The sequence below is a fragment of the Euprymna scolopes genome, chromosome 10 (genome assembly GCF_053919585.1).
Source record: "Euprymna scolopes isolate OS-2025 chromosome 10, ASM5391958v1, whole genome shotgun sequence".
Lineage (NCBI taxonomy): Eukaryota > Metazoa > Mollusca > Cephalopoda > Sepiida > Sepiolidae > Euprymna > Euprymna scolopes.
The window spans coordinates 132,215,711-132,239,742 of record NC_136491.1 but is presented as its reverse complement, the minus strand read 5'-3'; the positions used below and the strand labels follow the sequence as shown (position 1 = coordinate 132,239,742).

Sequence of the window (24,032 nt, the reverse complement as noted above, 5' to 3'; positions counted from 1 at the left end):
CTAAGCAAAAGTAATTTTTTTCAGAAAGTTCTATTATAGAAAATAGATGACAATCCAAATTTTAATGATTTTTGTTGAACCAAACTTTTGTGGTAATTCAAAACAAGTTAAATAATAAAGTTACATAATAGAACATTAGTTAACGTATGTAATGTTTGATGTTATATAAATTCAAGAAAACATTTAAATCTAAAATTTGACAGTCAAATAAGAATATTTTGAAATGCTCGCTTTCTTTTAATAACTTTTTGCAAAAATTAAATGTTTAAAAAAGATAATTTTTTATAAAATAAGTTTTCAAAAAATCATTTTTGAAAATTTTGATATGTATGATTTTTTTAGAAACTTGAATCATTAATGTAAATATGAATGTCTCCTTTTAACTCTGGAATAATTTTTCTAGTAAAATGTAAAATTGTTATCTAAATCAAGCGCATTTACGGCCATTTTCAAAGAAACTACTAAAAAAATCATTAAAATGTGGATTGTCTTCTATTCTCTGCTAGAACTCTTCTGAAAATGAAAACAAAAAGTACTTCTGCTTAGTTAAAGTGCACTAGTGCCTAATTTTCTAGTCTAGTCATCTTTACACCATAATTGTAGTTAACTTCTCTTTCTAAATATATATTATTTTCTATTAAAAGCATAAATGATTTTAACATTTTTTGGTGGAGACAATTAAAAAATACCACATGCACATTTTAAAAGATACATGCAAAGATGAGAACCAAGAAAAGTTAAAATGCTAAAAGATTCTCCAAGAGGAGAGCTCGAGGTGGGAGAAAAAAAGATATTTTAAGTGGCATTTTCATGCAACTGGAATGCCATTTATGAAAGAAGCGAAAAGACCATGCTGCCAAGAGTTCATATCAGATTATACTTACCACCTCCTAGTAGCGGAATAGAAAACAGAGAAAGATGTGAATTCACAGTGAAAAGACAGACATTTCAAAGAAGACAAAAGTTATCCACAGATAGAGAAAAAATAGTGAAATATAAGTGCATTGTTCAAACATTCAAGAAAACAGCATGATAAATAGTGATTAACTCATGATAAAGAACTTGTGAAAAAGTTTGAAAAAATAAACAACTTGTTTCAGAAGTGGTAGAAAATGTACAGAATAATTAACACTCGAAATCTTGTACTCACTATCTAAAACATTATGTAAAACGCATTATAATGAAATTTTTTTTACTGAATCCGACTATTTTTGAAGCATGAAAATATTTTTTTAAATGTTAAAATTACAGATAAGTTCACAGTAGCAAATTCACAAACAAAAATAGTAAAAATTAATTCTGGAATTGATTTTAAAACTGCTTTTATTGTTTAACAAGTTTGATAGATAATTTCATTAATGTGTTTTATATAAACTATGCATTGTGTTTTGGTTACTTTAAAATTCTCGGTTATTAACTATTCTGCACTTTTATCATGAAGTGAAAATTATACAGTTGTATAAGAAAATCATCAGGGAAAATATAAAGATTTTAGACGGAGCACTTTGATAACACCATAAATTGAAGATTTTTATAAACTTGTAATGCAAAAAGAAATCTTTTTGGAACTTCTTTTCACCAATGTTGCATTTCCTACTAAACTCCTCATAACATAAATCGTAATTCACAATACCAACTCTCAACGTCTATGTTCTCTTTTTTTATCTCAACTGTCAAAAACTCAACTTCTTATTCGCCCCCTTTTTTTAGTCGATATTCCCTTTATATGCAAATTAATGCCATCCCTGTAGAGAATCCATTTACAAAGTTTATTTTTCTTCTTTTTCCTTCTCTGATCCAGTCACCTGAAAGACCAAACAGATGTGCTGCTGCTTGTGAGTAGTTTCTTCAACATTTTATTTGGCTTTATATTTTAGACCACAAGATTTAAAGCAAAAAAATGAAAAACGTTTGTTTTACGGTATATCAAGCCTTTTTAACTTTTTAACACTGAATCAAGTAAATTGGGTAAGTTTATATGTTTCAAGTTCTTTATAACTTAAAATGTTTTCAAAGTGTTTGCTTCAACTAATTCTTCAGTTTAAATGTATTCACGTCTTACACTGGCTGTAGTTTCATGTTACATCCAAGAATTATTGCTTAATCCATAGATGGAAGCAAGAAAGCTACTTCTATTCCAGGTGAGAGTAAATCTGGGAATAAAGGCGGTTAAATAGCGAGTTCATTTAAAGCTTGCAAATTGCAATCTAACCACCTGATGCGGTTTCATTTCTTACAGAAAACACGAAAATAAATGTAAATTACAGGCTGTCTAAAAAAAAAAAGAAAAAAAAAATGTATACTTCGAATAATGATAAAAACCTTTATGAGCACAGAGTGAAATGAAATAGCTTCGAAAACAAAGACAAATGTAACTGAAGAACCATGTTCACAAATGTTAAAGTTGATGACCATTATTGACAATGCTGATAATGACGGAATCAAGGGGTTCGCATGACATGAAACCGGTCATTAAAGTGTATATATATATATATATATATATATATATATATATATATATATATATATATATATTAGACATCCTGTAGCATAAATATTTCGTTTTTTAATTAAAAAAATAAAAGAGGTGTTAAAAACAGTTTGAGTTTATAACAGAATGTTTTCTATTCTTTGTAGGGCACCAAAACAATTGAAGAAAAAGATACTTTTTTGTTTCTGAATTTTATAAAGATTGCTAGTCTAAATATTAGTTTACTTGTGTGTACGTCCAGTGTCACAAAAAACACTGGAAAAACATCATCATCGCAAACATTATGAGAAACGAATTACCTCCCTTTATAATTTCTTTTTATCTGTTAAAAATCATTAAAACTATTTCCTCTCCAACAATTAAAAAAGCCAAAAACAAAAGAAAACAGTCATGTTGAGAGGAGACTAAGTTTTTTTTTTATTATAGATTCTTTTATAATTGACACCTGTTATGTTAATATTTAAAAAAGAACAAAAATACAAAACAAAATGTGTTGAATTTTTATTGAAGAAAAATCTAATTTTTTTTTAAATTAGTCGTTTTTAGTTTTAAAAAAAGAATTTGTTAAAAAATGTTTTAAATTCGTTATTTTTTATTTTATTTTTTATTTTACTTATGTGTTTTAAAAATTTTCAACTATCGTGGAATTTCCACCTATCCTGCTAGTTTATATTATTTTGATTATTCAGACCCATGACATAACAGATAAAGTAGTAAGTAAAATTCAGTTCTAAGTGACACTTTTCTGGAGGTTGAAGAGTTGATCCTAAGTCTGAGCGATGCTAAGAATACAATAATAGAATTGCAAATTAGTTAATATTTCTACTCAATCATGGCTGATGGAATGAGAGCATGCTATCCTCATAAATTAAGTAAAGGATTCTGTTACAAATTCTGTGCAAATTCCAGAGTTTGACAAAATACACTTGATGGTCGAAGGTCACACTAATCGAAACTTTGTGAAAATAACTCAAGAACAGTAGTCTGAATAATCCAAATAATACAAATTATCAATCGTCATCTTCAAAATTTATCAATCATCAAAAGAAAATCATGTCATAAAAACCTTTTGTGTTCATAAGAGAATTCCTGTGCTTTTGAATCTTTCCACAGCACCAAAACAATTTAAGTGTGTGCTCAAAACAGAAAAGTGAAACCACTCCCTTTATTTTACAGTTGTTACAAGTTCAATATGTTTAGGTATTTTATAAGAATGAAACCATTTTCTTTATCACAGATTTGGTTCAGCTTTCCAGTTTTAGCGCCTAAATATATTTTTATATCACATCAATTTAAATAAAAGATTTTTGCAGTACATATCGTACTTCACCTCTGACTTGGATATATTTACTTTTCTCATTGCTAAATTTATGCCATACTTATTTATCTTAGGCCTCACTTTTACCTGAAGTGCTAGTCAAGGTCCCATATACTTGTGAAGTAGAATTTGTCTTGGGCAAAGCACTAAACTGCTTCAGAAACTCATGGCTAAAGGTTCGATTTTATGCTGCAACCACAAATCCATCTTCACCTATCATATATATTGGGATCCTAGGCCAGTGTGTAGGGATCATGTCAACTAGTGTAAATTTTGATAGTGTTTTATCAAGTACATGTCAGGATAGCCTGCCGGCGAATGAAGATGGACCCAGTGCACCTGGTATGATAGATGTAAAGGTGCAAGGGTCAGCTCCCTAGACAAAACACGCTAGAAGCAGGTGTCGAATTATGAGGTAGAAATTAAGTTATGTGTACGAGGATTGAAACAGGACTTTGGCGCAGTTCACGTCGAAGAGGTCATGATACAAGATGTGCACACACAATGTAGATAGCTAAATAAGGAAATTAAGTAAGAACAAATCAATTTTAGCTTATCTTTTACATGAGAAATGTTCAGTATCTCTCCTTATGAATGAATCCCTCAATAAAACCTTTAAAACTGCCAACAAGTCTCCTTGTGCCTCCATCCATGAGTTTTATTACTCTTTAGAACAGCTGACCCCAATCACTAGACGATGTAAGAAACAGTCCCATGGAAAAAGCGACGATCAAAGGATGAAGACCAGACACTTATATATGCAAAAAGCTCATTAATTGAATGGCTTCCTAATCGGTCACTGATGATAATACATGGGTGCAGAAGTGTGTGTTTCTGTGAAAAGACCATGTGCTTCCCGTCATTTAATTTTTGATGGTATGTTATTGTTACATACCAACCGTTTTTACCTATTTTTTTCTGTCTACACTATTTTATAACCCTATCAACTATTCAAGCTGCCCCACTACATTGATTATGCCACAAAACTGACTCTGGTGATGAAGCTTTTATTTGAGTTTTGCGAAGTATTAAAATCACCTCTTAGTTGTCACTAATTTCAAGGCCTCCATCAATGAGTTAGATAGAATATCTCTATTATTATATAAAAGTCACTTTGTGTTGTGTATATGTGCACGAGTTACTTTCTTCCTCATAGGTTCTGAAAGAGCTGAGCCTATGTTTTGCAAATTTCACACAATGCTAATTAATATGCCTGACAGTGTTCTTAGATATGTTTCATACTGAAATTCATCTGATAAGTATCGAAAATCAAAAACCTCACCCTAAAAAGTTTTTTTTCTTATAAAGAAAATAATTTTTACAGGGCCATATTTCATGTTTCACCGGCCAAGAGAGATAATTCTCAACAAATCCAGGGAGATTTGATTCTAAGCAAATCACTTCTTAAAAGAACAGAACTATTGTCAACTGGATATATAGCACAGTAAAGTATTCAACAACAAATTGGATGGCTCCTTGTTCAAGTCAGAGTGTATATCACTATTTTATTTTAATTTTTTCTTATTAATAAGTTTTAATTTATGATAAAAAGAAAAGATACTGTTTAAAATCTCTGCAAATCACTTTTCATATTTTAAAACTAAACATTAACCAGAAGTGACCTTTCCAACGTCAAGCCCAAATATTAGCTGATGGTATATTGTAAACAAACACAGATGGAATATGATAAACGACGTTTTTTTTTGTTTTGTTCCCCCCCCCCACCTCTCCGAATTAATCTACCAGGCAAATTATTCTTTGTAATATACAATATTCAATAGAGAATTGATTCTATAATAATACATACGCAATCTGCATAAATTAAACTATCATATTCAAGCTTATTGTACGACTGGGTACACCGGGCATCCAGCTAGTATTGTTTATAAAATTATGCCTACAAAACTTATGGTTCACGGTTTCACTATAAAATGATCCAACGACAGTGAACACAAACTCAAGAAATTAGCCACTTATTCTTATAATTTAAAAAAAAAAAAAAAGAACAATTCCTTATGTATTTAAGGCATATTTCCACTGAAACATAAGGGGATACTGTGATTAGGATTCAAATTTATAAGGTCTTTTGTTTTACAACGTATCAACCATTTTTAGATCATTTAATGCAGACTCCATAAATTTTGGAAAAGTTTTTATGCTTCAAACTCTTTATATTTTTAAATATTTATTCATGATGTTTAGTTTCCTTTTTTGTGTAGGAAAATCCTTGCTTTTGTTTTTAACTTTTTAGAACAGGATGAAGTTTTGCAAAGGAAAAGGAAAAAAAAAAAACGAGAAACAATAACATTAATGTTTGGTGTATTTTAGGTCAGGAAGCCAGTATCTTCTGACAACCTGATCTAGTAAGACCAGAAGATTTATACGACGCATCCTGAGTGGGCAGCAAGATGTTTGTTCACATAAAATTTCTGCATGTTGGTAGGGTTGAGGAAACACAGAGCAGGGAGGGAATTCCAAAGGTAAGCTGTCGGAAGAAAGAAGTTACTAAAGTAAAAAGTTTTCCAGTGTCTGGGGGAAGTCTATGATGAAAGGGGTAGTATTTTGCCACAATTTGGGTCAGTTGGAGGTGTTTATGTTGGCAAGGAGGCGAGGGCATGACAAGTGCAGTAAGTTCGTCTGAGCACATTTTGTGGAAGTGCTTGCAAAGCTTCAACATATATTTTGATAAGAGCGAGAATGATTTATACATCTTAGAATTTTGCATATTGTTATAGTTCAAGTGCAAACATATCGATCAAGTTAGTGTTTATAAGCTTTTCACTTTAGATTTAAATGATTTATTAAAGCGCTTGCAATCAAGTATACAAGAAGATTTCCGTCAAAGAAAAAAAATCCCATTCATGATTTATTACAGATTTGAGAAGTTTGTGTACTGCACCTTTTTTTATTTTTTTATTTCTTTCTTGACAAGAGATTATTTTAATCCTCTTACAGGATTAAAGAAACGGTCAAATACGAGCAGATTATCTATCCACTTTTGACGACTAGCATTTCAAATTTCATTTGCTTTTTCTAAAGAGGGTTCCACTTGTTTGGTTCCTGTTGTTTTTTAGCTATTCCATAATGTTTTTTGATAAGTATCAAACAACAAGCCAGAAGATCTAGCTTATTTTACAGATCAAACACAAAATCAAATAATTAATACCAGTTCCATTTTTATTCTTGGACACAGAAAAAAAAAAAAACTTAAAAATTAGTGAAATATTTATGTTAAGAGAAACTGGAAATATTTTTTAGTTTCTGTATGGGATCAAAATTTTAAACTGACATTACTTTTATACAGAAGATGGGGTGGGGAGTATCTATAATTTCTAATTTAAGCATAACAGACTGACGAAAATGGTAGCTGAAACTGAAACATGACAGACCAATGAAAATGCTGTTCAAAGCATAAAAATAAATGACAATCAAAAATGGAACTTCAAACTAAAGCCTGACAAAGCAACAACTTTTAAGAATTAGTGAAATATTTATGTTTAGGGAAATAACACGAAATATTTTTAGTTTCTATAAGTGATCAAAGTTTTAAACAAACAGAGCTTCTTTCGGAGAAAATAGAGGTAGCTAAAAATGCTATTTTAAGCATAAGTATGACAAACCGACAGAAATTCTATCTCAAACTGAAACATGACAAACTGACGCAAATGTGATTTCAAATTCAATGATGACAGACCAACAAAAATCCTATTTTAATATTAAAATGTTATTTTCAAACTGAAACCTGTCAGACCAACAAAAATCTCATACGAGACCTAAACATTATATTCCAATGAAGAGGGACATACGATTTATTTTTTTAATGCTGGCAGTACAAAGGTCAATGGTGTGAAAAAAAAAAAAAAAAAAAAAAAAAAAGAATGGAAATAATGTTTGTAAAACCTTAGAAAGAGGATTCCAAACAACGATTCAATTAGACTAAGTAGTTGTTTTTAATTAAATGTCCAATTTTTTTTTTCATTATTTTAAGTTGTTTTTATTACACTTCAATCTCATTTCGTTTGACAGAAAGATTAAAAGAGAAAACTGCAAGGATATCCTTCAAAATCCCATTTTCAATAGGATATATTAAAAACAATTTAGAAAAAAAAGCTATCAAGACAGTAATTCCATGGTCGTATTACTTGGAGAGAATTATGATGTTAACAGAATTTTCAAAGAATGAAGATGGCAATCAGGATTATTTTTTAAGGATTTAATACTATATTAATTATAAATTAATTTCACAAAAAAACTTTTTAATTTTACCAACACTTTATGTTCAATTTGAACATCAGATTTTTTTTTTTGGGGGGGGGGTAATTACTTCAAAACGACCTTGAAAAACGTATCCAGTTTAAAAAATATTTCTTTATACAAATTAATCTAGTTGAGAAAAGCCATCTATTTACAAACTTCGAAAACATTGTAACATTTTAAAAACATATACATTCCTAGAATTCTTAGGTGATAAAACATGTCTTTGCTGTCTCTTAGTTCTTATTATGAACAAAGACTCACAATATTAATACCATCATTGGATTTGTATTATTTTGATAATTCAGACTACTGATCTCATGAGTTATTTGCACAACGTCTTTGTAAGAACCCATGGTATAATTGATAAAGTACTAGGTAACATTCAGTTGTAATTGACACTCTTCTGCGGGTTAAAAGTTCAATACTCAGTGGAAACGACACTAAGAATACAATTGTAAATTACTTAAGACTTACTCGGCCATGGCTAACGGAATAAGAACATCCTACTCCCGTGAATTAAATAAAGAGTTCTGTTCGAAATTCCATGCAGTTTACCACAGTTCAATAGAAAGCGTCCCAAATACCTAAAAATTGGAGGTTACATCGTCTGAAACGTTGTGCAAATAACACTCAATATGAAAACAGCAGTCCGAATGATACAAATTATCAACCTTCATCTCAAAAATATCGGGAATATCATTGGATTGGAAATAAAATTTACACACAAAAAGTATCATAGGGCTTTCAATTACATCCCCGGATCAAGGGACAAAGACATCCTTGCCTCTCTTCCTTGGCCTGCGGAGTTGAAAATCCAGGAGAATCTAATGTCGTATTCTAGTCATCTGATTCTGCATGTTGCAAGAAAGCATGTGCCAAGCACAGAATCATAAATCCATAGAGGGAGTATAAAAATGTTGTTTCGGTGCATATGTAATCACAATTGCTTTGTCTTCATATTTATTCATCCCACTTTTCAGTCAGGCTGCTCCTAGTCTTGGGGTGGTGGGGTGCGGTGAACTCCCAATATAACAAATAGCTATGGTTAACGAGTACTTCATGCAGATCATAAAACCCGAGACATAATATTCATGGGTTCTGTGCAGAAGTAAAATTCGCTCAACAACCTGATCTTCCAGCTAGTATTATGGTGTAGTATCTGTTCTCATTCAGCAAAGAAACATGCTTCTATCAATGGTCATTACTGAATGTCACATGGCCATGACTTTATAACATCCATGGCTACATCTCACATTAAGCTCAACCGGATGTTATATCTGAACTTACACATTAGGCATTTCAATCCAAAGTCCACACAATTATGTGTTTACTATATTTGTATTCACTCAACACAAACAAATACTCGAATTATATGATATATATATGTATGTGTGTTTTTTTAATAAAAATATTAATTTTGAATGACTTGTTTTCAAATTCTATTAAAGTCTTTCAATAGTAAAACATACTTATTTTTTTACTCACAAAGTTGAAAAGCTCTAAAGAACAGAGTGGTACCACTAAAATGAACGAGCTTTTATGTTCCAGAATTTATTTTTATACATATCCCACCATCCCCAATGCACTTTTATCATAAATTCAATGATGGATCTGTGCTTCTGATGCACATCCATAACAGGGGTTCCTTTCTGAGCTTGACATCACCGAGATTTGCAATAGAGAGATGAAACTTTTAGGTCATGAATGCATAAATTCAGCCATCATAATGCAATTTGCAATCCTCTCTGATCCATTCAGGTGGAATAATAAAATAGGAGGCATTACTTTTGAAATACCCCTTATACTTTGTACATAGATTATTATTATTAATACTCACTAAAAATTCTTATATAGATCATCAGTGTTTACTCACCGACAACAACCAGTGGTGTTCCCTAGAGTCTAAATGACAAGTTTTTCTATAATTTGCTCACTAGGAATTTCCACACAACTAGCAAATGGAATTTCCTGGAGCTTCAGTGAGAAGTCTTTCCAGATTTCCAGTACTGTGCGTCTTTGACAATCGTAGCAAATAAGTTCTCATTATTGCAACAACTGCTTACTATTGATTTTTTTTGCCCCTAGAGATCACTGGTTTTCTCTGAATTTTGAATGGCAATAAGCCTCTTCAGAACTCCAGTATTCGCCATACTCTTCCAATGTGAGAAGGAAGTCAGATCATGGGAGTTTTGGTAATTACACTTCACTGATTAGTATTATAATACATTAAAGCACTTCATACATACGTTATCAACTTGCACACACATTTTTAAAAATCAGCAAAGATGTTTGTTGGTGGTTAATCTGATATGACCAGGGTAAAGTTTAAATTATTAAATTATTTGCTACTTATGCAAGATACGGACAGTGCCTAAATATTAAGACGAAGAGGGGGAGCTTTTTTTATTACTATTCTGTACTTTCATTTAATAATTTAATAAAAAGATACCAAAAAAAATGAATTTAATTTTAAAATCCTTTCTAAAAAATAGAATGGTCCATACTTTGCATAAGTGCTACTTATTTTAAAATAAACGTTTTCAAATAAAATTATGTCGTCCCGTCGACTAAAACAATTTTAAATAAAAACATTTCAGAAAGTGGCATTCGTTTTATTAAGGATATTTAGTTAATTTTTTATTGTTTTTAATTAAATGCATGTAAACAGACTACAAACATCTTATTCTGTGTAGCATGTAGTGTCTGGTGACAGACAAGAAAAATAAATGTTTACTGCTTTTATTTATATGTTGATTTCATGAAGTAAAAAGATTTTTCGTCATCTCATATGCAAATGAGACGCTGCCGGTTGGAATAAAAAAAGTGCATTTTACAGAAACTGGGTGAATTTGGAGTAGTGATCTTTGACAAGAGTTTGCTGAATTTAACCCCGGAAATAGTTGAAAGTACAGAATAGTTAACAATACATTTGAGAATGCAAAATAGTTAACAGTTGATTATATAACCACTTTTTTTTTTTTTATTGCACGGTGGTCACCACTTATCAAGGCCTGGAAGCCACTCAGGGATAAGGGTTATTGCAAGTACAGTACGTTAGTGTGGGGATTTAATAAAGTGTCTACTTAAGGGGGCAGTTCATCAGGAATTTGTTTATGTTGGACTTGAAGACATCCAGGTTGTAGTCAGATGGGAAGCAGGCAGACGGAACAGAGTTCCACAGGCATGCAGTTCTAAGAAGCTTTGTTCATGGAATCTACGTTTTAATCTAGGCACAGATAAAGAGTGGGGAAAATTACCGACAGTGGATTCAGCTAGACGGGTGTTTTTTGTAAAAGATTGGCGAGGGGGAACCAGAGATTAGAGCTCAGACGAGCACCTGCCATGGAAATAACGATAAAACAAAGATAGGCTCACAATGTCTCTTCTGTGGGAGAGAGGTTGCAGGGAAGAGAAAAGGGCATCCCCCACTAAGCCACAAAGTCTATTTTGTACTCTGTCAAGGCAGGATAGGCTGTTTTTAGCAGCTCCTGCCCAGATATGGCAGCAGTATTCCATCCTTGGACGTACTTGGCTTTTATATAGATAGAGAATTGCGTCATTAGTGAGATATCTTGTGGAGCGGTAGAAGGATCCCACCATCTTTCCAGTGACCTTGGCAACAGACTTGATGTACGTGTTCCATTTCAGATCAGGAGTAAAGGTCAAGCCCAGAAGCTTGTCAAAACATGGGGCTTCTCCTAGACGAGAGCCATCCATTTCAATTGATGCCAGATGGGGATCAGAGCGTTGATGATGTAAGGATAGGAGTTTGGTTTTAGATGCATTAAAGGTAACAAGCCACGTCTTCCTCCACTGAATCACACGCTCGAGATCAGAGGAGAGAGAATCAGAGAGAACTGTCATTTACAGCCTTTGATGTGTTTCCGTAGATGGTCGTGTCATCAGCATAGATGTCAACGAATGATTTAAGTATGTGTTTAGGGAGATCATTGATGTAATTCAGGAAGAGAGTTGGGCCCAGGATGGACCCTTGAGGGACTCCAGCTTTAATAGTGCAGGCCTCTGATTTTTGTCCATCAACCACTACTCTTATGAGCTTATCAGAGAGAAATGATTTAATGATAGAGAAAATATTTCCAGTTATACTGTAGCTGGAAATCTTGTGAAGTAGGACTTTATGCCATACCTTGTCGAAGGCCTTTGATATGTCAAGCGCAATTGCCCTTTGTCAAGAGATTCACTAATCCTATGACCACATTGTTAAGTGAAGAATAAATTTGATACAATTTCAAATTAATAGAGAAATCTTTAATTTAGAGAATATTCAGTTAATGGCAAGTATTTTTTATAAAAGAAAATTAAGCTTACTAAGATATTTTTCTTTAGTATTGACCCTGAAAGACATTACTTTAAAAGGAATATCATTACGGTTGGGACGATTAATTTGAATCAAGAAAAATTAGAACTTTTTCGGGTATCGAAATCGGTATCAGAAAAAAATTGTGTATTTTCTGATGACAAAAAAAAAATTATTTTTATTGTTTTTATTTCTTTACTTTTGTTTAAAATTTAATTTTCCACAACTTTTATTAATGATAAAATGATTAATAGTAAATTATACAGATTGCTATAGAAAGTATTGATAAAATTTTACAAGGTCTCACTATTATTATTACAACAAAAATCATTTTTGCAAGGTTCCAAAGTCAAGGCCAAAATACGCTTTTCATAATTCCCACAGTATTGTAAAGAGGCAACTAAAAGAAAGTACCCGGAGATTATCGTCATTATTAATGAAATTAACGAATGAATCAGAAACAGAAAAAGATAATCCAAAGCAAATATATCAAAATAAATGATCTTTCTTCCATAGAAAATGGAGACTAGAATTTCTTACAAAAGCAAAGCTTTGACGAATGGAAAGGAAAAAAAAAAAGCTTTTCTTGGGAATTAATAGCTGATCAATGGGTGCTTGTTAGGAGGCAGGGACACATGTACTTGCAGCAGCAAGTACATGAAAAACTAACCTGGTTTTCACATGATGCATTAATTTATTAACGTTTGAGGTCTTGTTTTTAGAAAATTAAAAATAGCAAATGTAATTAAAAAGGATAACTTACTTATATATAGATACAAGTATTTGTATTATCAATCGGCAGCAGCATTCTTAATGAAGCCTTAGCTTAAGGCGAAATATTTAATCAAATCATGACTTAATAATTTTTTTCTAAGTTCATTTTTGGTTTTGTTTTTCCATCTACCTCCGATGTTCTTTGAAAACTATTTCCTTAGTTGAGGCAATATTTTATAGGTTAGATGTCCTTCCTGATGCTAACCCAGTTAGGTGATAAGTAATCAGTGATTTTATTGAAACACCAACGCTAGTTAATTGATTACAAAGTTCGGTCTAGCAATAAAATCAACATGCAAGCACTTAATACAAATTTTTAAATCACAAAATATTCACCAAAAATGAATGAACTAGCAGAATTCAAAAACGAAGTAATAATAAATTATAAAAATGATTTCAAACTTCGAAAATATACTTTCAAAAATGAGTTATTTACATATGCCGCACTGATGAGACGCACAATGACAAAACAGATGCTCATGGACAATTATATTTAAAAAGTATATATTTTGCTCCTCATTTGTTGCCATCAAACTGGTGAGGCAAAATTATTCTTAATGTTTTCTGCTCAAAATTCTTGCAAGCAAAATAAGAGACTATATATATATATATATATATATATATATATATATATATATATATATATATATATATATACTAGTGGGACCTGTGAAAATTTCACAGGAGATTTATTCATATGTCATGTGTACTGATGTTAGCATTCTGTAGATGTTCAGTGTAAATGGAGACATTCCGATATTATTGTAGCTTTTTGTTAAAACTGCAAAAGTATTTCTCTAAGCAAACATGAACGCCCGGTAAAGCCTGGTCGTAAAGTACACTAAAATATGATATTTTAATTTTTGCAGATTTCATATATATTATTATAGAGTTAATGTTCTATTGATTTTAATATGTTATAAAGTTGTGATTTCAAAAATAAAAAAATATCTATATGACTTGGGTGCATTAGCTTGAATTAAAACAAAAACATGAAAAAAAAAATATATAACACGAATTTCTTCAGCCATAATCAGAACATAAATCAAAACTTATGGAGAATTCTCGATAAAATTATTTATAAAAAAAAATTTTTTTTTAATTTTTTTTTTAAATAGATGATTTAAGTGCCATCAGCTATAGTCGAAACTGAAATCAAAACTTATGAAGAATTCTTGGTAAAATTATTTATGACAAGAAATAGAACATAACAAACTACCCGGATGTAAGCGTGACACAAAACACGCACGCTATCGTATTAATATATATACATATATATATATATATATATATATATATATATATAAAGAAAAAGATATCTAGAAAAGTGAGAATGCGTGTGAGAATACGTCTCAACCTATATACTCAACGAATTTCTGATCTGACTTGAAATTTGGTATATAGGATAATCACACATGTGGAAAACTTTAATTGGTTTTCATCGAAAAAAAAAAAAAAAAAAAAAAAAAAAAAGGGGGGGATGATAAGGGGTAAAAATGAGCAATTTGTTACATGGGGGTAGTCGGATTTATATTTGTTGGCCAACTGTTTCACGACTACGCAAGCACGGTCGAGAAACATGACAGCTTCTTTATGTTAATAAGATTTTCTCAAAACACTTTATGAATGTCGTGCCAAGCTGGTGTAATGGTTTGTATACTTGACTCAATGTCTTTAGGTTTTGGTTTCGATCTCAGTTTGGGTGTTTTCATGTTTTATTATTTTTACTTACAAAAAGTGCACTGTTTAGAAAAGGCATAATACTCGTATGTACATGTAAGTTTATTTTCGTTGTTTTTTATTTTATTTTTTTAAAAAGGATTTTAGCATTACATTTAATGCCTACTTATTTCTGTTTATAATAAGTATTCTGCATTAATTAAAATATAATATTTATGTATATTTTATGATCGAGCAACGACAGGTGGCCTGCCAGTATACATATATATATATATATATATATATATATATATGATAAACCCACAAATATATGTAAGGGAAAATAAATCTAGAGAAGTTTACAAATCTATATAAATAAAGCAGTAGATGTATTATGTGTGTGTGTGTGTATATATATATATATATATATATATATATGAGTATGTGTGTATTTGAATAGTTAACCGATAAATTCTTAAACTACTGGTCACATAACATTGAAATTAACAGGAAATAGTAATCATACACCAAGGATGGTTTATAAATAATAAAATCTTTGAATGGATGAATAGCGTTCAGAAATTTGTCAGCAAGTTGTAATGCAAAAGTTCATTTCAACTTGCCCACATTTCTATTAGTTTTACTCATAAGCAAATTGAATCATAGCTAGTTCTTTAATTTAAAATTTTTCTTATCTATCTGTCGGGTTAGCTCAAATTGTCTGGAGCACTAAATGTTTTGGTTTCGATTCTGGCTGATGACGCCAAAGTCATTTTTTTTGTTTAAACTTTTGAAATCAGCACTATATATGCATGTATAATATGCAATAGAGGCTTGGCTCAGGAATAATAAATATGAAATCTACATGAATTAAAATATATTTAAGCGTATTTTACGATCCAACAAAGCAGAGTGCTCGCCCACTATTATATAAATAATATATATATAATAAACAATGAAGTTATTAAATTATATGTAAATAAAAAAAAAAAAGAAAGAAAAACCTAAGTGACGGTACAAAATCAACAAGAAATAAGCAAAACTAATAAAATCCAAATTAAAATCAAATAATGAGATGAAGTCCAGAACTAAGGTGTTAATTATTACTTCAATATTTCTATATCTATTATCATCCTTGAAATATACATTAGGATCCCGGGATACGGTGACCTTAGGATACGTTTTTTCAGGTTATGATGTGGAATATGATGTTTTTCCAACCCCTGGTTACGGTATTTGCCCCGCCTTACAGTGTTAGTTATAATGTTATGTGCATTATATACTGTACTGTATTTTGTTACAAACTTTTAATGCCGTATCCCGGGGTTATACTATACTTTGCACAAAAAATATATCCCATTTGATGCCATTAAACTTATTTTGACTGGAGCAATTTCATTTCAGACATTATCCATTTTTTATTGTCTGTACTTTTCATTTTTACATTCATTTTGTAGCCAATATTTTAAAGACTTTCTGTGACAACAAAATCAAACACCTGTATGCTTTGGCTCAAATTTAAAAGAATATAGTTACATTTCGGCCTCATCAATAATTTTATTCTTTTCAAAACATTTTTTCTTAAATTATATTTTTAAATATTCAAGTCTAACCCTAGCCTAACATAAATTGTTGGCTGTCCTAGAGTGTTAGAATGGCATAGAAATGAAGAGGGGAGGGGGATTTTATGTTAACTTTATATATGTAATGGATTCCCCATACTAAATTCTAAAATTAGAAATATACAAGTAAAATAGCAGATGGAATTGATAGCAACAAGATAAATTCTGCATGCAGTCTAGTTAACACAAAGATATACAAAGTGATGAGAATATCACTAATGAACTGGCATGAATCGTTTGATTGTAGTGAAATGTCAAAAAGAAATAATCAACATGAAGAAATGTATGATGCCATTGGCAGTAATGAAACCTTGGAATAGAGTAAGACAATGTGAACGATGAAAGAAGAATCAAATCTTACAAAGAATGCAAAACGAAGGAATTCATTAGCAAAACAAGCAGCAATAATCAGGTATAATGATGAAAATGGTAAATAGAACTGGAAAGAAATCACATTTTACTATACATTAGTGATGGGACGATTGCAATATTTTTCTGATTCCAATACAATTTCCAATTCTGAACCTGAACTAAATTCCCAATTCCGATTTCTTATAAATCACTAAATATTTAACCATAAAATTGTTATTTTCGCTTGTATTACTAAAAACAGATTAAATTTTCTCGAACATAAAAACACATTGGGGGGGGGAGTAAGTTTAGTTTTACTGGTTTAAAAATCCAAAAATATTTATTCTTACCAGCAGTGGAACATTTTGTTTGAAACAAATTCAAATAAAAACAATATAATTAAAGGAATCGTTTTTGGCATCAGAAAATAGGCACAGTTTTTTTTTTTTTTAATTCTGATATTAATACCCAAAAAAGTTCCAATATTTCTGATTCCCAAATCTGATTGTGTAGAATAATCAAAAGAACTGTGTTAGTCAATAACACACAACAACAACAATAATAATAATAGCAGAAACACTTACCAAGGGTCCAGCTCATGCACAAGACAGACATCAGATTGAGCTGGACTGAGGGCTTGTATTTATGTACAAGCATATCCAATCAGGTGATTCAGCCAATCACAATCCAAGGAATAGACTGGCCCATGTGTGCACAATGGAATCTCCCATTGTGCCATAAATAGTTCTCCTCTTTCATGAGAAGTAACTTTAGTCTTTGTCAAGTTATCCACAACTTGAACGCTGACCGAAAGTCCACTACACAATCCAACAGATTGTTTGTCCTAATACTAATATATATATATATATATATATACACACACACACACGGTGTGTTAACATGATTATGCCATACTTATGTGTGTGGATATATATATATATATATATATATATATATAAAATAATGATTGTATCGTTATTGTTTCCCAGATATATATCGACTGAAACTAAGTACGGCATAATCATGTTGGCAACCAGTTTTACTTAGATCAAAGTTAAACGTTGAGCTTGGTCAGTACCAGATTGGTGAGCATTTGAGTATACTACACACAGTATGTAAGAAGAGGTTGACACTTCTCTGCAATGACTGTAAAAACCTAACGTTGTCATCTCCTGATTGAGATATCTATGCGATTGGAGGTCACTTGTGAATTTAATATTCCCTTAATACTTCCTATTTTGATAAGTGACTGTGATTGGTATACATGTAACTAGAATACCCGACCAAGGATGTGTAAAATTATTTTTCTGACTAAAATGGTTTTGCACTACTTTTTTCTTCATATATACGGAGATCAAAATTAAGATATAATGCTACTGACCCTTGTGTTCAGAATCCTTATTTTAATTTTCATCAAAATACAAGGAGAGAAATAGAGATAGAGAGAGGGAGAGATAGAAAAGCTAACGGACACAGAAAGAGAGAGTTGGAAAAAGGGGCAGAGAGAGACAGATAGACAGAGAGATAGAAAGAAAAAGACGAACAGACAAAGAGAGCGGCATACACACGGTGAGAGGTATTAATGTTGCTGTAATTTGAACATTTTTTTACCGATTTTCAAATAAGAGTTAATTTCATGGTCGATGGAAATATATTGATACAACAGATATTTTGTTTTTTGAAGGGGAAATGAGAAAAAAAAAACAAAATGTTACATTCGATTTGTAGTGAACATGTTGGTCAATTGTTTCATGGTTCAAAATATCCGTTAATTTATTGTCTTAATGCACGAATAACGGATACAAACAATTGTCGATTTTGCCACGTGACTCGAATCGTTATTTAGATTCGCTATCAAATCTGAAGGGAGATAAATCTATGACAGAAAATTTAAAGATAGCACAATGAGCAGAGAGTAGCGCTGTAAGGTCGGCTAGGTCTACAACTCTGGTTTAAGTTAGGATAAACATCAAAATATGATTCTTTAATTATATATCTGTAGGGAACATTTCAAAGCTAAATATGTTTATATTTTTTATCTTTCATAATATAATGAAATAGAAATAAAAATATTTGGTTTTGGAATGTTCACTACTGATATATATGCTTTGAAAGTGTAAATGTCTTTTCATTGAGCTTAATCGTGCCAATTGGAATATATATATATATATATATATATATATATATATATATATATATATATATATGCATTGTCGATTTTTTTAATATAATACATGTTTAAATATCTATATTAATAAAATTCTGTGAACATTTCTCATGTGTTTGTATGTATGCTTCTCGCCTTTACGTGACTTACATTTTTTTATATTAATTATTTTTTTTAAAAAATCAATAACATAAAAATAAAACGAAATTTAAAATTTGTTTTAAAAATTTTTTAATGTAAAATTAAATCCACCATAATGCATTTTAGTTAACTATTTTAATATTTTGTTAATCACTGAAAAAAATAGAATGAATTACTCCATAACTCTCCAAAATTTGGAAGCATTTAAATCGGAAGTTATTTTGATAGTTTTAAAATTCTTAGCCTATGCTCACGTACAAAATGATTGAAAGTTTTGAAAGCAACAATGTTATAGTTTTATAACAATTGGGTTCAATTAATAATACAAGAACCAAGCGATTTAACTTAAGGTAAAACGTGATATGAATCTGAATATGTCTCTTTCACACACACACACACACACACACCCACACAACTTATATAGTTGTTTCCTAGATGTATATCTACTGAAACTCTGGAGTTTAACAAAAAATGCCCAATGATACACAGTGTAATTATAGTGTACTTATTTATACGGGCATTATTGGCTACATATGTGCATACATGTTTCTGCTACAACTTCTTTATAAAAACAGCATCTTCACACATTCCACTACTTTTGGAGCTGTCCCCACTTACACGCACAAAATTGGATTTGTATTCCATGAAAAAAGGAGCGGCTCCAGTTCCAAGCTCTTCCTAGCTCTCCATGATAACGTTTATTTCATAAAAGTATTATTTCGGCAATTAGTGATCAAACTATACGGATAAATAATATGAATACATATTTATATCAAGTGTTGTTTGCGCATCATGCAGAATGCAATGTATCAGGTCTTGGCTGTCTCCAATACCTTTTCTCTTATTACCTTTGCTGAACTGATCTGGAAGTGCATGTCATCTTCTCTATTGTTTACGACTTTTCCTTCAACCCTTCCACCATTTCTTGTAGACAATTTATTCACATTCAATATTGAGCTTAGTCTTTCAATCAGTTCTCATAAATTTCATCAATTTTAAAAATCAATAAGTTTCCATCCAAATTTAGATCAATGACTGTCAATCAATATTTAAAAAAGTCCATTGGTTTCGTTGGATGATTTTAGGATTTTACAGCAGATTAACCGTTGTTAGGTCATTTTTATGTCAAAACCATACATGTTTTTGTATACGATTGGCTTGGAGAAGGTTTTATTATTAAGGCACGACAAATGGCTTCTGCTGATTTTCTATTCATGTGATATTTAAGCACGTCATTTGAACATTCTGGACTTCTTATGTCAAGAAAAATAAGATTTAAATTTAGACGGACTGCATGCTGTTTTTTTTTTCATTAAAAATATTTGTAAAAAAAAAAAAAAAAAAAAAAAAAACTTTTGCCATCTAAAGTGATGAGTTGAGGTCTGGGGGAATTAAATAATTTGTTGATATATTTATTTTTCATTGTAAGTTTTTTAGGTAAGCATTTACTATTTAAAAAAAATAATAATAGTATATGTAAAAAAAAAAATGATTTTAAAAACTAAACAAATTTTCTTTCTCTTTTAACTGAAGTGAAACTGTTTCTCTTTATGTCGGAATCATTTTCTTTTTCTTTTAATATTCCTAAGTTTGAGAAAAAAAAGAATTATCTATTTTTCACAAAGATTTTAAAAAAAAACAATAAAACAGCATATTAGAATTTATTTGCCTCCCCACTTCTTTCTCATCGAGTCATTTCTTTGTCCTTTTCGGCTGGTAGGATTTCTGATCTGCTGCTTTAGGGGTCACAAGTGTTGCCCTGCCTCTTTTTATTCCACCAGTTGAATCTCAATGACACAGGTCAAAAACAGCAGTCATAAAAGCAGCCCACTTCCTATTGTCACTGACCTGAACTGAAGACTATTTTGCTACAAACCTGTGATGGCAGTTACAAGTTAGCCATCATTTATCTCTGAATTCCTGTTTGAATTGCAACCAAATCCAAAATCAAAAGAGCCAAAATTGAGGAATGTACATGTGCAACCTGTTATTCAAACTTTCCACTGCAGATGTTCTTGCGAAACACGTTTTTTGCAAATTTTTATGTGCAATTAACATTTGTTCACCCATTAAAATTGCGTTAATATTGTACACACTTGTATTCCTTATTGCAAACCATCGATCGTCATATTTTGTTTCAGAGTTTATCCTCAATTTGTTACTACATGTGAGAATTTAACTTTTTTCCAGGGTAAAATGAATCCCAATAAACAGGATGAATTTGTCATGCATTAATTTGTTATACATCAATAGTAAAATCAGGCCTTTAGAGACATTTATTACGTAGGTGTATATCTTGTAAAGAAATAGTTTGTAGTTTCTATTTAACCCATAAAGAGGACCCTAACACATTACCACTTCTCCGGACAAAAGTAGACCTAAGGGTACTTTAAATGAAAAGGTAGCTTTGCACTTCCAAAACTCATATCGGATGATTGGAATAGAGAGAGTTTAGTACTTGATAGGGTTTGGAAATAGGGTTGGCAGAAAAAAGGTAGAAAGGGCTGGGAAAATGCATTTCGGTATGGCGAGCTGACATAAAGAACACCTTGCATAAGAGTATGAAAAATAGTTTAGTATTTTGCCCGAGACTTAAACCAATCAGGATGTTAATAAATCCATATCAGAATCCAATTACAGGATTTCAGCTTTTGCAAGAAGCTTTATTAACCGTACAAAAAACAATCATCTTAGTTTCAAACTTGATTTGTATACAAATTGTTTTTGTTTTTGCCATTTGTTTAAATCGATATCACATAATGCAAGTGTGGCTTTCTGCTGAGCAGTCATTACAAATCCATTCAGTACAAACAATATCTATAACAGCTGAAAAGAGAATCAAATAGAAAATGTCTTCTTTTTACACCTCTCAACAAGAGTGCTACATGGCTCATCATCAAAAGACCACATCATTTGAAATGTGAGGTGATTGAAGGAATCACATGCAGCCCCTATTTACTTACCTTTATACAAGGGAGGAGTTAGACACAATTGGATTTTAATGTAGGGAAAATCCAGCCCTCTAAAAGGACCACTCTGGATTGGTCCCGGGTATGATTTTAAAAAGCATCCAGTGGTGAGACCCCATTTGTGGGATGTGGAGTTGCCCCTTAGTTGCCATTACTGCCAGGTTCACTTTGGCCCAGAGTGGTAATACCTGTTACAGCAACTGGTGCTACCAGATCAGGCTGTCTGAAGATATTAGTGTCCTGATCAAAAATGCACCAAACATTACATGCAACCGGGGACCACCTGTGAATTTATATGCCCTTGGTTTCCTTCTTTGGAGGAAGCTGCCAGGGTAAATGCCATACAACACTGGATTGAGACAAAAATAAAAATAACTTCTCATTCACTGACCTAGGACAGAAAAGATGAAGTACAGAATCAGAACAGATACTTTGTTCCTAACCTTTTAGCTATTGGCCAAAGATACTTTTAATAAGTCTACAAAACATAAAATTTACATTTACTGTAGTTAAGATTTCTATCAAGTCATGGCTGAAAGAATGAGAGTATTATACTCCCATAGATGAAATAAATAAATTCAGTGCATATTGCCGATTCCGAAAAAAATTTTCAAGTTTGATAAAATACATCTGAAAAAGGTTGGAGATTACATCGACCAAAATATGAAAATAATGCCCAAGAGGAGAACAGTAGTCTGAATAATCCAAGCAATACAAATTTACTATAGTTGTGGATTCTTATCTGAAGAAACACAATAAATATATTGATATTAGAAATCCAGTATTGTATGTTACTAGTGGCATAGATTATTTTTAAACCCGAAAACGGAAACATGTCTATAAAGACAGAATATTGAGCTGAAGATCACAATTTCATTTAGCAAAATCTTTTAGTTTTTTCTGAATTCTATAAAAAATAAACTCTGATAAAGAAAGGTTATTTTGTCTTTATATTTTATTTATGATTCTTTAAGCGTTTCTTGATTTTGTTTATCTTATCTATTCAACCCTTAAAAGCGCTTTTCACAGACACACTTAACCCATTAGCATCCATGGTCATTTTTTTAGAACCAGGATGATAATTAACCACATTTAAAATGCACTTCTACTTTTCAGAGATCTTTATAGTTATAAAGGCAAGAGTGCCAATATTACACTATTTGATGCCAATTGACAACATTTTTATCTCAGTTTTTAGTATACTATGAAAATCTAAAATGGAACGATACAATCAATCTCTAATCAAAAACTTATTTGATAAGTGGTTCTTATACAGTAATCCACACACACACTATATATATATATATATATATATATATATATATATATATATATATATATATAGTATAAATGAATGCTTTAAGTATATCTTTAAAAGTATTTTGGTTCAAATATAAAAAGCTAAAAGCTTGGTACTAATTTATATTTTAGATATGTAAATTATTAATGAAAATAAAAATAATCCTGAACAACAGCAGGTAAGAACTGCTAGCTGGAAATAAATCTAAATATTAGTCTTACATTTTAAATGTTAATTGTTTTGTTCAGGAAACAACCAAACCATTTACTCGATCCTTATTTGGTAAATTGAAATCCTGACCACTATAATGTCTTCAGATTAATTAGACATAAATGGTATTGCATTCAATTATTCTTGTAGGTTATACTCGCCTTGTCTAATCAGATTAGGAGATCTGTATAAGTATCCTATACACATATATATACATGTGGAAATTGAACAGTTATGTAGTATTTATCTATAGTTTAAAATCATTAACATAAGAGATGAAAAGTGAATATGATAAATATAACACTTAAAAAGCTTGAAGAATAAAATCATACTTATGAGAAAAATACTCAGCCTTATGCAATCACACTTAGATGCATCGATTGCATAACTATTCTAGCTAAAGCGAAATTCGTGAGAGACATCGTTCGCATCTCCTTGATAAACCAACATTGTCA

At 31.0% G+C, this 24,032-nt stretch overlaps 1 protein-coding gene and 1 long non-coding RNA gene across 2 annotated transcripts in view; one reads left to right on the top strand and one right to left on the bottom strand.

Moving 5' to 3' along the window:
* LOC145286275 (uncharacterized) overlaps positions 1-24,032 on the top strand; it is a 396,789-nt gene that overhangs the window by 3,609 nt on the left and 369,148 nt on the right. Inside the window, exon 2 of the long non-coding RNA XR_013869135.1 lies at positions 1,802-1,835. This is a non-coding gene — a long non-coding RNA (uncharacterized LOC145286275). The remainder of the gene's footprint in view (positions 1-1,801; positions 1,836-24,032) is intronic.
* Positions 1-24,032, bottom strand: part of LOC145286274 (protein unc-13 homolog B-like) — a 597,427-nt gene that overhangs the window by 421,095 nt on the left and 152,300 nt on the right. The window lies entirely within an intron of this gene.